The 11903-nt window shown below is 43.7% G+C and overlaps 1 long non-coding RNA gene across 1 annotated transcript; it reads left to right on the top strand.

Annotated features, from left to right (window-relative positions):
* Nucleotides 1-9642: 9642 nt before the first annotated feature.
* On the top strand, nucleotides 9643-11163 carry LOC109768963 (uncharacterized). Its single transcript, XR_005772191.3, has 2 exons — nucleotides 9643-10321; nucleotides 10807-11163. It is a non-coding gene; the product is annotated as an uncharacterized lncRNA (long non-coding RNA).
* The last annotated feature ends 740 nt before the right edge of the window (nucleotides 11164-11903 follow it).

Genomic DNA, 11903 nt, shown 5'->3' with positions numbered 1-11903 from the left:
TCAAAATGGCTCAAACCCATCTGGTTGTAGTTGCATTAGCCCAACACACTCATTTTGCCATGTCATGTGGATGCATCATATTGTTGCATATCGCCATGTATTGATTGTGTTACCGGCGTAATCTCCGTGGTAGGTTCTGCTCCCGAGGATATTCGCGAGTATCCAGTTGAAGGGCAGTACCCCTCGACCACTCTGTCAGGCAAGCAAAACCCCCTTGTTCATTCTGATACAATCCCACTCTCTCGCTCCTGCTCTCTTTTACGGCATTAGGACAACAACGATTCAATTGTTACATGTTGCGGTAGTTGAACCCCTTTCCTCTGCATGACCTGTCATTGCCACATTAAATAGATGAAACCCACTAGCATGAGTAGGAGTTGTTTGAGCCCTTATGTGCCTACTCATTCATGCTTGTTGTTATGCCTGCTACTGCTTAGAGTTGAGTCAGGTCTGATTCATCGGGAATGAATTGGAATGTGGTGAACATGTCCTACTATTGAGAGCTAAGTGTGTGAACACGATTTGGTAAAGATAGGGGTGAGAGGCCATGTAGGAGTACATGGTGGGTTGTCTCATTGCAGTCGTCCTCAGGAACTGAGTTCTGTGTTTGTGATCCATGAACAGTTACTACCACGCATTGGAATGCTTAAGTGCCCCTCTCGACTTATTAATCAACCTGATCTTTGTCCAGGAGTTGCAATTGTTTCTGGTGTTTGTAGGTCGTGTTAGTAGTCTACCAAGTGGCACCCGGTACAGGTGGGCTTGGGACAGACTACGCACCGTGGCACTGTGTACCAAGCATAGATCCATCCGTCGAGGTGGGCTTGGGAACCCTGCACACATTGTTTGGGGCCGTGAGCGACACCCCGGCCGGATCTTCTTGCGGATGGAACCCGAATAGGCGATAAACCTGGACTAGAGACTTGTGTGGTTAGCCAGGTCGTGGCCGACTCCCTCGCCAGGCTTCCGCTTGAAGGTTGCCGAGATACACGACGTGTACATGGTGGTAAGTGGCGAGAGCGTGTGTGAAGAAGTACACCCCTGCAGGGTTAACATCATCTATTCGGATAGTCGTGTCCACGGTAAAGGACTTCTGGGTTGCCTGTACATTTCATAGACAAGTGAATGTGGATACTCTAAAATGCGCAAGATAAGTGTGAGTGCTATGGATGGCGTTCACGTAGGGAGACGGGAGCGGATCCATAGTGGTGTATTCTTATGGTGAATATGTGGACTCGTGTGCGCCACCTCAAAAGAGTTACTTGCAGTTGTAGTTCAGGATAGCCACCGAGTCAAAGCTGGCTTGCTGCGGTTAAACTCGACCACCCCTTTGTTGATACCGATGCATATATAGATAGTTATGATGTAAGTCTTGCTGGCTACATTTGTACTCACGTTTTCTTATTTTATGTTTTACAGAGAGACTTCAGTCTCGCTAGTAGTTCCGTGTGGACTTCGACGTTTAGCTTGTTACCTTAGCTACGATCTTGTACCCTTGGGAGGGTCTTGTAGATAGTTAGGCTTCTCAACCTTCTTCATTAGTAGTTGTCTGTACTCAGACAAGTTAAGCTTCCGCATGTGCTTGTTGCTTGTATGCTCTGTATGTTGGGTCATGAGACCCATGTTTGTAATACTTGGCTCCTCAGAGCCTAATGAATAAATACTTTGAGTCGTAGAGTTTTGTTGTGATGCCATGTTGTATTAACACATATCGAGCATATTGTGTGTATGATTGAAATGCTTGGTATGTGTGGGATCCGACAACCTAGTTGTTTATCCTTGGTAGCCTCTCTTATGGGGAAATGTAGTCTTGTGCTTCCATGAGCCATAGTAGTCCGCTACAACCCGGTTCACCGGAGTCCTGCTAGCCCAGCACTACTGCTCCGGAACACTTGACTGGTCGGCATGTGATTCACTTCGTTCCTTTGTCTGTCCCTTCCGGGAAATGTCACGCGGTGACATCCGGAGTCCTGCCTAGATTGCTACAGCCCGGTTCACCGGAGTCCTATTAGCCCAGTGCTACAGCCCGGATTCGCACGCTGCCGACCGACATGCTCGATGTTGATTCATGTATGCCTGTCCCCGTAAGTTAGTGCCACTTTGGGTTCACGACTAGTCATGTCGGCCCGGGTTCTCTGTCATATGGATGCTAGCGACACTATCATATACGTGAGCCAAAAGGCGCAAACGGTCCCGGGCCATGGTAAGGCGACACCCGTGGGAATACCATGCGTGAGGCCGCAAAGTGATATGAGGTGTTACCGGCTAGATCGATGTGACTTGGAATCGGGGTCCTGACAGCTTTTGTATCAGAGCCTGACTGCCTGTAGGATTACCAAGCCAAACTGGTCGAAGTCGAGTCTAGAAATGCTTTAGTTATATAAGGGAATTGATTGTGGAAGGGGACGTTAGACTCTTTTTACTCCTTTACCTTATGCCCTTCTGATCTGAGTCAACCTCTTATTTTCTACGGGGATTAAGAACAAGGCTTCTCTTCTTTCTATCAGGATCACGTGGTACTAATCCGTAGAGACTTATAGGATTGATGGATTCAAGTCTCAGTTCGGTTTCTAGTACTTCTGTGTGTTAACAGTTGGTCTCGGAATTTTTTATTGTGATGTTGAGTGGTTATGCCACTATTTTGCAGGATGTCTCAAATCTTTTGAGCATTTACAGCCGTTATGCTGTCCGAGTCATCCCAGGTTTCTAAACAGTCTGATGCATTTGCAAATCCCTTCTTTCCGTTTCCGATGTCTTTTTGGGCCAGATTAACCACATATGCTCCGTGGCGTTCAAAACGTCTTTGAAGCCCCGATTCTTAGCCGTAAAGCATGGTGCACTAAACTATCAAGTAGTCATGATACCGAGCTTTGCTAAACGTTCATAATGTCTGCATATGCTCCTGCAATAGGTACATCACCCAGCGGTGCATCAAGGACATAATTCTTCTGTGCAGCAGTGAGGATAATCCTCAGATCACGGACCAAGTCCGCATCATTGCTGCTAACATCTTTCAACATAGTTTTTCTCTAGGAACATATCAAAATAAACGGGGAGCAAAATCGCGAGCTATTGATCTACAACATAGATATGCTAATACTACCAGGACTAAGTTCATGATAAATTAAAGTTCAATTAATAATATTACTTAAGAACTCCCACTTAGATAGACATCCCTCTAATCATCTAAGTGATCATGTGATCCAAATCAACTAAACCATAACCGATCATCACGTGAAATGGAGTAGTTTTCAATGGTGAACATCACTATGTTGATCATATGTACTATATGATTCACGTTCGACCTTTCGGTCTCAGTGTTCCGAGGCCATATCTGCATATGCTAGGCCCGCCAAGTTTAACCCGAGTATTCTGCATGTGCAAAACCGGCTTGCACCCGTTGTACAAGAACGTTGAGCTTATCACAACCGATCATCACGTGGTGTCTCGGCACGACAAACTTTGGCAACGGTGCATACTCAGGGAGAACACTTGTACCTTGAAATTTTTAGTGAGAGATCATCTTATAATGCTACCGTCAATCAAAGCAGAATAAGATGCATAAAGGATAAACATCACATGCAATCAATATAAGTGATATGATATGGCCATCATCATCTTGTGCCTTTGATCTCCATCTCTAAAGCACCATCATGATCACCATTGTCACCGGCGCGACACCTTGATCTCTATCATAGCATCGTTGTCGTCTCGCCAACTATTGCTTCTATGACTATCGCTACCGCTTAGTGATAAAGTAAAGCAATTACATGGCGATTGCATTTCATACAATAAAGCGAAAACCATATGGCTCCTGCCAATTGCCGATAACTCCGTTACATAAACATGATCATCTCATACAATAAAATATAGCATCATGTCTTGACCATATCACATCACAACATGCCCTGCAAAAACAAGTTAGATGTCCTCTACTTTGTTGTTGCAAGTTTTACGTGGCTGCTACGGACTGAGCAAGAACCGTTCTTACCTACGCATCAAAACCACAACGATATTTCGTCAAGTTACTGATGTTTTAACCTTCAACAAGGACCGGGCGTAGTCACACTCGGTTCAACTAAAGTTGGAGAAACTGACACCCGCCAGCCACCTGTGTGCGAAGCACGTCGGTAGAACCAGTCTCGCGTAAGCGTACGCGTAATGTCGGTCCGGGTCGCTTCATCCAACAATACCGCCGAACCAAAGTATGACATGTTGGTAAGCAGTATGACTTGTATCTCCCACAACTCACTTGTGTTCTACTCGTGCATATAACATCTACGCGTAAACCTGGCTCGGATGCCACTGTTGGGAAACATAGTAATTTCAAAAAAAATCCTACGCACACGCAAGATCATGGTGATGCATAGCAACGAGAGGGGAGAGTGTTGTCCACGTACCCTCGTAGACCAAAAGCGGAAGCGTTAGAACAACGCGAATGATGTAGTCGTACGTCTTCACGATCTGACCGATCCAAGTACCGAACGCACGGCACCTCCGAGTTTAGCACACGTTCAGCTCGATGACGTCCCACAAACTCCGATCCAGCAGATCATCGAGGGAGAGTTCCGTCTGCACGATGGCGTGATGACGGTGATGATGTTGTTACCGACACAGGGCTTCGCCTAAGCACCGCTACGATATTATCGAGGTGGATTATGGTGGAGGAGGGCACCGCACACGGCTAAGAGATCAATGATCAATTGTTGTCTATGGGGTGCCCCCGGCCACGTATATAAAGGATGGAGGGAGGAGGAGGCCGGCCATCATAGGGCGCACCCAAGTGTGGAGTCCTACTAGGACTCCATAGTCCTAGTAGGATTCCACCTCCCACATGGAATTGGAAAAAGGGAAGGGAGAAGGAGAAGGAAGGAAGGGGGCGCCCCCCTCCCTAGTCCAATTCGGACCAGTCCATGGGGAGGGGTGCGGCCACCCTTTGAGGCCTTTCTCTCCTTTCCCGTATGGCCCATTAAGGCCAAATACGAATTCGCGTAACTCGCCGGTACTCCGAAAAATACCTGAATCACTCGGAACCTTTCCGATATCCGAATATAGTCGTCCAATATATCGATCTTTACGTCTCGACCATTTTGAGACTCCTCGTCATGTCCCCGATCTCATCCGGGACTCCGAACTACCTTCGGTACATCAAAACACATAAACTCATAATACAAATTGTCACCGAACGTTAAGCGTGCGGACCCTACGGGTTCGAGAACTATGTAGACATGACCGAGACACGTCTTCGGTCAATAACCAATAGCAGAACCTGGATGCTCATATTGGCTCCTACATATTCTACGAAGATTTTTATCGGTCAAACCGCATAACAACATACGTTGTTCCCTTTGTCATCGGTATGTTACTTGCTCGAGATTCGATCGTCGGTATCTCAATACCTAGTTCAATCTCGTCACCGACAAGTCTCTTTACTCGTTCCGTAATGCATCATCCCGCAACTAACTCATTAGTCACATTGCTTGCAAGGCTTATAGTGATGTGCATTACCGAGAGGGCCCAGAGATACCTCTTCGACAATCGGAGTCACTACAAGAAATATGTCAACTAGTGACCTTCTGTCAGTGACCCTGGAAGAATTGGTCATAGATCTATGACCATTTCAGACCTATTGGTCAAAAGCTGTTCGGGGGGCTCCAAACCCTAAACTATAACGACCATTTTGGTCAGAAAGGTCATAATTTCCTTACACGAAATGGTCATAAAGCAGATAGCACTGTTCCGCTGCCTTATTTCTAGCTGATCACGACCAATATAGATGGTCATAACCTTGTAAATTGTGGTGGGTTGCTATGACTAGGCGCCACCTCATCAGTTTTGCCTATGTGTCATGTCCATGTGGCAATTTTTGCCCCAGGTTGTGAAGCAACCTATATTTCTGTCATTCCTAAAATTCCCAAAAAAATCCCATAAATTCTTTGGGTCATCTCTTCGTCAAATATGTAAAAAAAACCTTCCTTGCCTAGTTCAAAAATAATTCAACAATATTCATTTTCCTATTCTGTTCAGAACAACACTTTGTGAAGGAAGTACCACTTTGGCATGTCCAAATAGTATCCATTTTCTACGGTGCTTTCCTATGCCCAAATAATCCTCCACCAAATGCCAGCTCAATCCATTCATTATTTTGAGCCCAACTTCAACATTCGTATTTATGTCCAGTGTGGTACTTTGCAAAGCAAGTACCACCTAGGCTCCTCCTTTTGAGCTGAAAATTTGTGAAGACGGTCTCCTTAGTAACTGATCATCCTCAGCCAAAACTCACGCCCATTAGCCATGTACATTTCCCGTACCGCTAATCAAACACTTGGCTGCTAATTCATGTTTGAGCATCGATCGGTCTCCTCATGAGAATCTTATGTTGTAATTTTCTGCCTAGCACCTACCTGGGAGTGCCCAACCCACTAGACATGCCTAGTCCGCCCAGAACACATGGCAACGCCACGGTCACGCGGTGACCACGCGGCGGGCATGCGAGTTCACACGCTCTAGAGTTGGGGCCCTCGGCCACCGCCCAAACCTCGACGTGTCACCACAAAACCATGTATTTATGATTAAATAGGTACTTATGTAACTAGAAATGATTTTTGGAAAAAATAAATAGCAAACTATCAGGCAGCTGCAGTTCAAATTTAACCCGCTTCCAACTGAATCGGCGGAAATTTGTCTTTTTCACGAGAGGTGGACCAAAACTTTTTACACCCAACCATGTTGTCAATTGTGCATTAAATATGTCCTAGTATTTTAGAAAATTGATTTGGTCCAATTTTGCAACAATTATTTGGGAGGTCCTTCGCAAAAAACCTCCTTTTGGGCACTCGAAAAATGGAAAATGGTTTTTTGTCCAAAGAAAATGAAAACTTCCTTAGGCAACATTGTTTGCCATTCCAATATTCACCCTTGTGCACAAGATGAGATCATTTGAACAAACTATGCCATGAATGTGGCCATAAGATTGATCATTTGGTTTGAAAGCCATTGATCTCCACACGTGATAGCTCGTTTCTGAGAACACTTTTTTAAAATAATTGCCGTATTACAAGTTTGTTATTTTTCCTGGGAACTTGGCCACATATAATTACACAATGCGAAGGTTTCCCAATTTTTTGATTTTTTTTTTGAATTTTTATGCCCGTTTCAAAATGCGGTCAAAACGGCGGGAATGACCGTTCCTAGCTAGTGGTTGAATCTTGGATTTTTTTTTGGTGTTTCTATGATTAAATAGATACTTATGTACCTACAAATGATTTTTGCAAAAAATAAAAGAGCAAACTATTAGGCAGCTGCAGTTCAAATTTTACCCGCTTCCATCTAAATCGGCAGAAATTTGTCTTTTTCACCAGAGGTGTATAAAAACTTTTGACAACCAACCATTTTGCCAATTGTGCATTATACATGGCCTAGTATTTTATAAAATTGATTTGGTCTAATTTTGCAACAGATATATGGTAGGTCCTTCACAAAAAAAACTCATTTCAGGCACTCAAAAAATGGAAAATGAATTTTCCGTGAAAAGAAAATAAAAACTCACTTAGGCAACATTGTTTTGAATTTCAAGATGCATCCTTGTGCACAATATGAGATCATTTGAACAAACTATGCCATGAATGTGGCCATAAGATTGATCATTTGGCTTGAAAGCCATGAATCTTCATGCATGATAGCTCGTTTCTGAGAACACTTTTTTAAAATAATTATCATATTATAAGTTTATTATTTTTCCTGGTAACTTGGTCACATATAATGACACAATGCGAAGGTTTTCTAATTTTTTGATTTTTTTATTTTTCATGCCCTTTCAAAATGTGGTCAAAACGGCGGGCATGACCGTACATAGCTAGTTGTTGAATCTTGAATTTTTTTGATGTTTCTATGATTAAACAAATACTTTTGTACCTATAAATTATTTTTGGAAAAAATAAAGCACAAACTATGAGACAACTGTAGTTGAAATTTGACCCGCTTCCAGCGGAATCGGCGAAAAATTGTCTTTTTCACGAGAGGTGCATAAAAACTCTTGACACCCAACCATTTGGTCAATTTTACATTAAATATGGCCTAATACTTTATAAAAATGATTTGGTCCAATTTTGCTATAAATATATGGTAGGTCCTTCATAAAAAACTCATTTTGGGCACTCGAAAAATGATTAAAAATAGATAGAAAGATCAGAAATGCATAAAAATTGGTTCTCATCCATAAAATGTGGTCTAACTTGATTGAAAATTTGTGTGATGCCCTTTTGCAAAATAGTTTTGATATCTACTTCACAAAATCCCTCTATTTTTAGTACTTAGAAACTATTTTAAATAACTGATTTTCCAAACCAATCAAATCTCTTCCCACGGATCGATGACATGGCGCCCATCCATCCATCCATCCATATCTCCATCCCACATCCATCCATCCATCTATGTACAGAAAAAAAGAAAAAGAGATACCCCCCAGCCCAAACCCTAGATCAGATCCCCCATCGCACCCGTCCCCCTCCTCCGCTGCCGCCACCTCCTCCCATCGCTCCCAGTCTCCCCATCGCTCCACCCATAGATCAGATCCCCTCATCGCTCCCAATCTCCTCGCCGCCGCCACCACGTCCTCCCGATCTCCCACCCACCGCCGACCTCGTCGTCCTCCCTCCCCTCCCCGCACCGTCCCGGCCACCTTTTTTCTCGGCGACCAACGCAAGCACGCGAGTGAACTGCTCGAGAGAAAAGTCGCGGCGAGAGCGAGCACAGACGCGGACACAGATAGACGCATGCACGCCATTACAAAATCGCCCCCGTCCCGTCTGTCTTTTTTTCTCTCCCGCCGCCGCGCCATGGAGGTGAGTGATTGTTGCCGGTCTTGTTTTTCTGTGCGGCGGCGGCGGCGGTGGCATGGTTTTTTCTTTTTTGAGTCCGTTGGTCGCTGACGGGCCGTGTGCCTTGTGGGTTGCAGGAGGGAAGGAGGGGGACGAGGACGGTGCGGGTGCGGAACATCTCAGATCTGGCCGGGGAGCGGGAGGTGCGCGAGTTCTTCTCCTTCTCCGCCAAAATCGACCACGTCGACATCACGCCGTGAGCGCCCACTCCCTTCCTTCCTTCCCCGTTCGAATTCCCCTGCGGCCGTGGACGCCTTTTCCCCACTTGTGTCCCGTCTGCCTAACCGCATTGCGATTCTGGGCTTGCTGCTGCAGTGACGGGGCGGTGGCGGCGGGGAGGACGGCCTAGGTCACATTCAAGGACGCCAAGGCCCTGGAGATCGCGCTGCTGCTCTCGGTATGCATGGCCTTGCCATCCAATGGCTACTTCCGTCTGTGCAATCTGGTTGTGCTGGTGTTGTGTCAATTGCCATCTATAATGAATGATTTTGTGTGCTGTCAATGTCATTCTGAACTGTAAATAGTATGGTAGGTATACGCAGCTGTTACGGCTTTTGCATTGGACCTAATTTTTTCCCATCGATATCAGTACTTGAAGTGTCTTTGGATGGAAAGGAAATTAGGAAGACGCTTTTGTTTGTTATCTCCATGATAAGTTGCACTTGAGGACAATTGACATGGATGTAGAAATTTAGCGGAATAGAAATCTTTCACTCTAATCGTTTTCCCCTCTTGTGGCATTCTGTTTGCACTGCGAGTTTACATCTACATCCCTGTTAATGAACAGGTGCACTATTCAACGAATTAACTGCAAAATTGATGGAAAAATATTTAGATATGCGGTCTGCTTAAAGAGAAGGCCACACTGTGACTCTTGATATCATCATGCATCCAATATGTTGTCTGAACTCATGTAGTACTACAAAAGATCTGCTGTTGTTGATTTTTATCAAAAGAAATGTTCTGTTTTGTAACTAAGCTAACTGGATTGAAACATATGCCTTCTCACCTTTTATAACATAAATGGCAGTACTCTATTCGTCCTTTTTCTCATAGAGAGGTCCATTTTGAAATCATGCAGCAACTTGTGGTGAATGAGGCGACAAGTACAGCTCCTACTGCAGATTTGGAACAACCTAGTGAGGTGCCTTTGAATTCCAGTACATTTATGTTTCTTTCCTTTCTCTTTGTAATATCATGAACACCCCATCAATCATGGGCCCCTGTGTGGGAATCTGCCCCAAATAAAAATAAGAAAATGAGAACCTTGGGTTATCTGCTTATATGTTACTGTAGTAGAAGCTCTACTTTATGCTAATACTTGCTTGTGTAACATTTTTCATGGCATACTTCTAAATGGACAAGTACGTGCGACGTCCAGCGTCAACGATGATGTGGACCATATGTTCAACTGCATCCCCATCCATTGCATCGACACAAAGGTATGTACTCTGTCTTGCTGAACAGATATGGGCCTGATGCTTGATGTCCTTATGCCTGATGCATGTATCATGTGACATACACATAATTAACTTTGACATAGTTGCTCTGTTACAGCAGATGGTAAGATGAATAGCTAGTGTCTGTTTAATTCAATCATGCACCTGGTAGTTTAATAGGTACTATTGATTGAATATGAATGTTATTTCATATACTCAAATGGAACTTCGATCTGCTGTAACTTCGAATGATTGTTTTTAAACCTTGTCGTGTATGTGAAACATTCCATGCTCGTTTGCTGCTAAGTTTGTCATATGTGCCAACTCAATTCCCAATTTTGATGAATAGCCATATTCTGGATAAGTAGAATGATCTGGTTAATAATAATAAGTAGAATGATAATATACTGGTGTATCTTTACTTTTTATTTTAAAAGTACTCTGTATTCTATCAGTGACATACCTTTTGTTCTCTTTTGAATGCTCAGATGTTTTGCATCAGCCTGTCATTGCTAAGGGAGAAGCGGGACTTGGAGAAGAAATCTTTCCATTAAGCAGATTACATGTTTGGTTGCTGTGAAGTACCAGATAGGCTAGTTCTATTTTTTTCACGATCCTGGAGTATTTCAGCAGCTCCATGCAAATGCAGTAGCGTTAGGTTTCTGATTCACCTTTTGTAAAAACTTAGTTAGCCCGCAGTCAGTCAGTAGTAGCTCAGCCAGCCAGCCAGCCTCAAATAGTATTGCTGGAATGAATGGTTGTAATATAATAACATTGCACGTTGCTTTGAAAATGTATCAGAACTGGGCTAGGCCCAAGATAGCTTGTGGTGTGATGTGTTGTAATGTCAATGGCATAATAATTTTTTTTTGGATTGGATCAATTTTTTCGGAACTGGGCTAGGCCCAAGTTATATTGGAAAATTATTTTTGAGGGAAAAACATGAGAGGCCCAACAAAGAAATGGCCCAGAAAAATACATGATCAAAAAGAAAACCTGCTGTTAAAAGGGCCATACAAAGAACAGGAAAAAATACATTAAAAAGGCTGAATTGTTGGGCTAGGCCCATGTAGAAAACCGAATTGGACCGGGCTGATTCTTGTGCCACATCAGCTTGCCATGCTGGATGCCTACGTGGTCTGGGGAGATTGCTAGTGACCAAAATTTTGGTCGAAGAACCAACGACCTTTTACAGAAGGTCGTTAATTTCAGTTTACGACTGCCAGCTTTTGACCTTCTGTTTTTGGTCAAAAAAAGGTCGCAAATGAAAAACAATGACCTTTCAGCGGCCAATAGTGAGGGTCACAAGTTGACATATTTCTTGTAGTGAGTGACAAATCCTAATCTCGATCTATGCCAACTCAACAAATACCATCAGAGACACCTGTAGAGCACCTTTATAATCACCCAATTACGTTGTGACGTTTGGTAGCACACAAAGTGTTCCTCCGGTATTTGGGAGTTGCATAATCTCATAGTCATAGGAACATGTATAAGTCATGAAGAAAGCAATAGCAATATACTAAACGATCAAATGCTAAGCTAACGGAATGGGTCAAGTCAATCACATCATTCTCTAATGATG

Source organism: Aegilops tauschii, chromosome 3 (assembly GCF_002575655.3).
Source record: "Aegilops tauschii subsp. strangulata cultivar AL8/78 chromosome 3, Aet v6.0, whole genome shotgun sequence".
Lineage (NCBI taxonomy): Eukaryota > Viridiplantae > Streptophyta > Magnoliopsida > Poales > Poaceae > Aegilops > Aegilops tauschii.
This window is presented reverse-complemented; position numbering and strand designations above follow the sequence as displayed.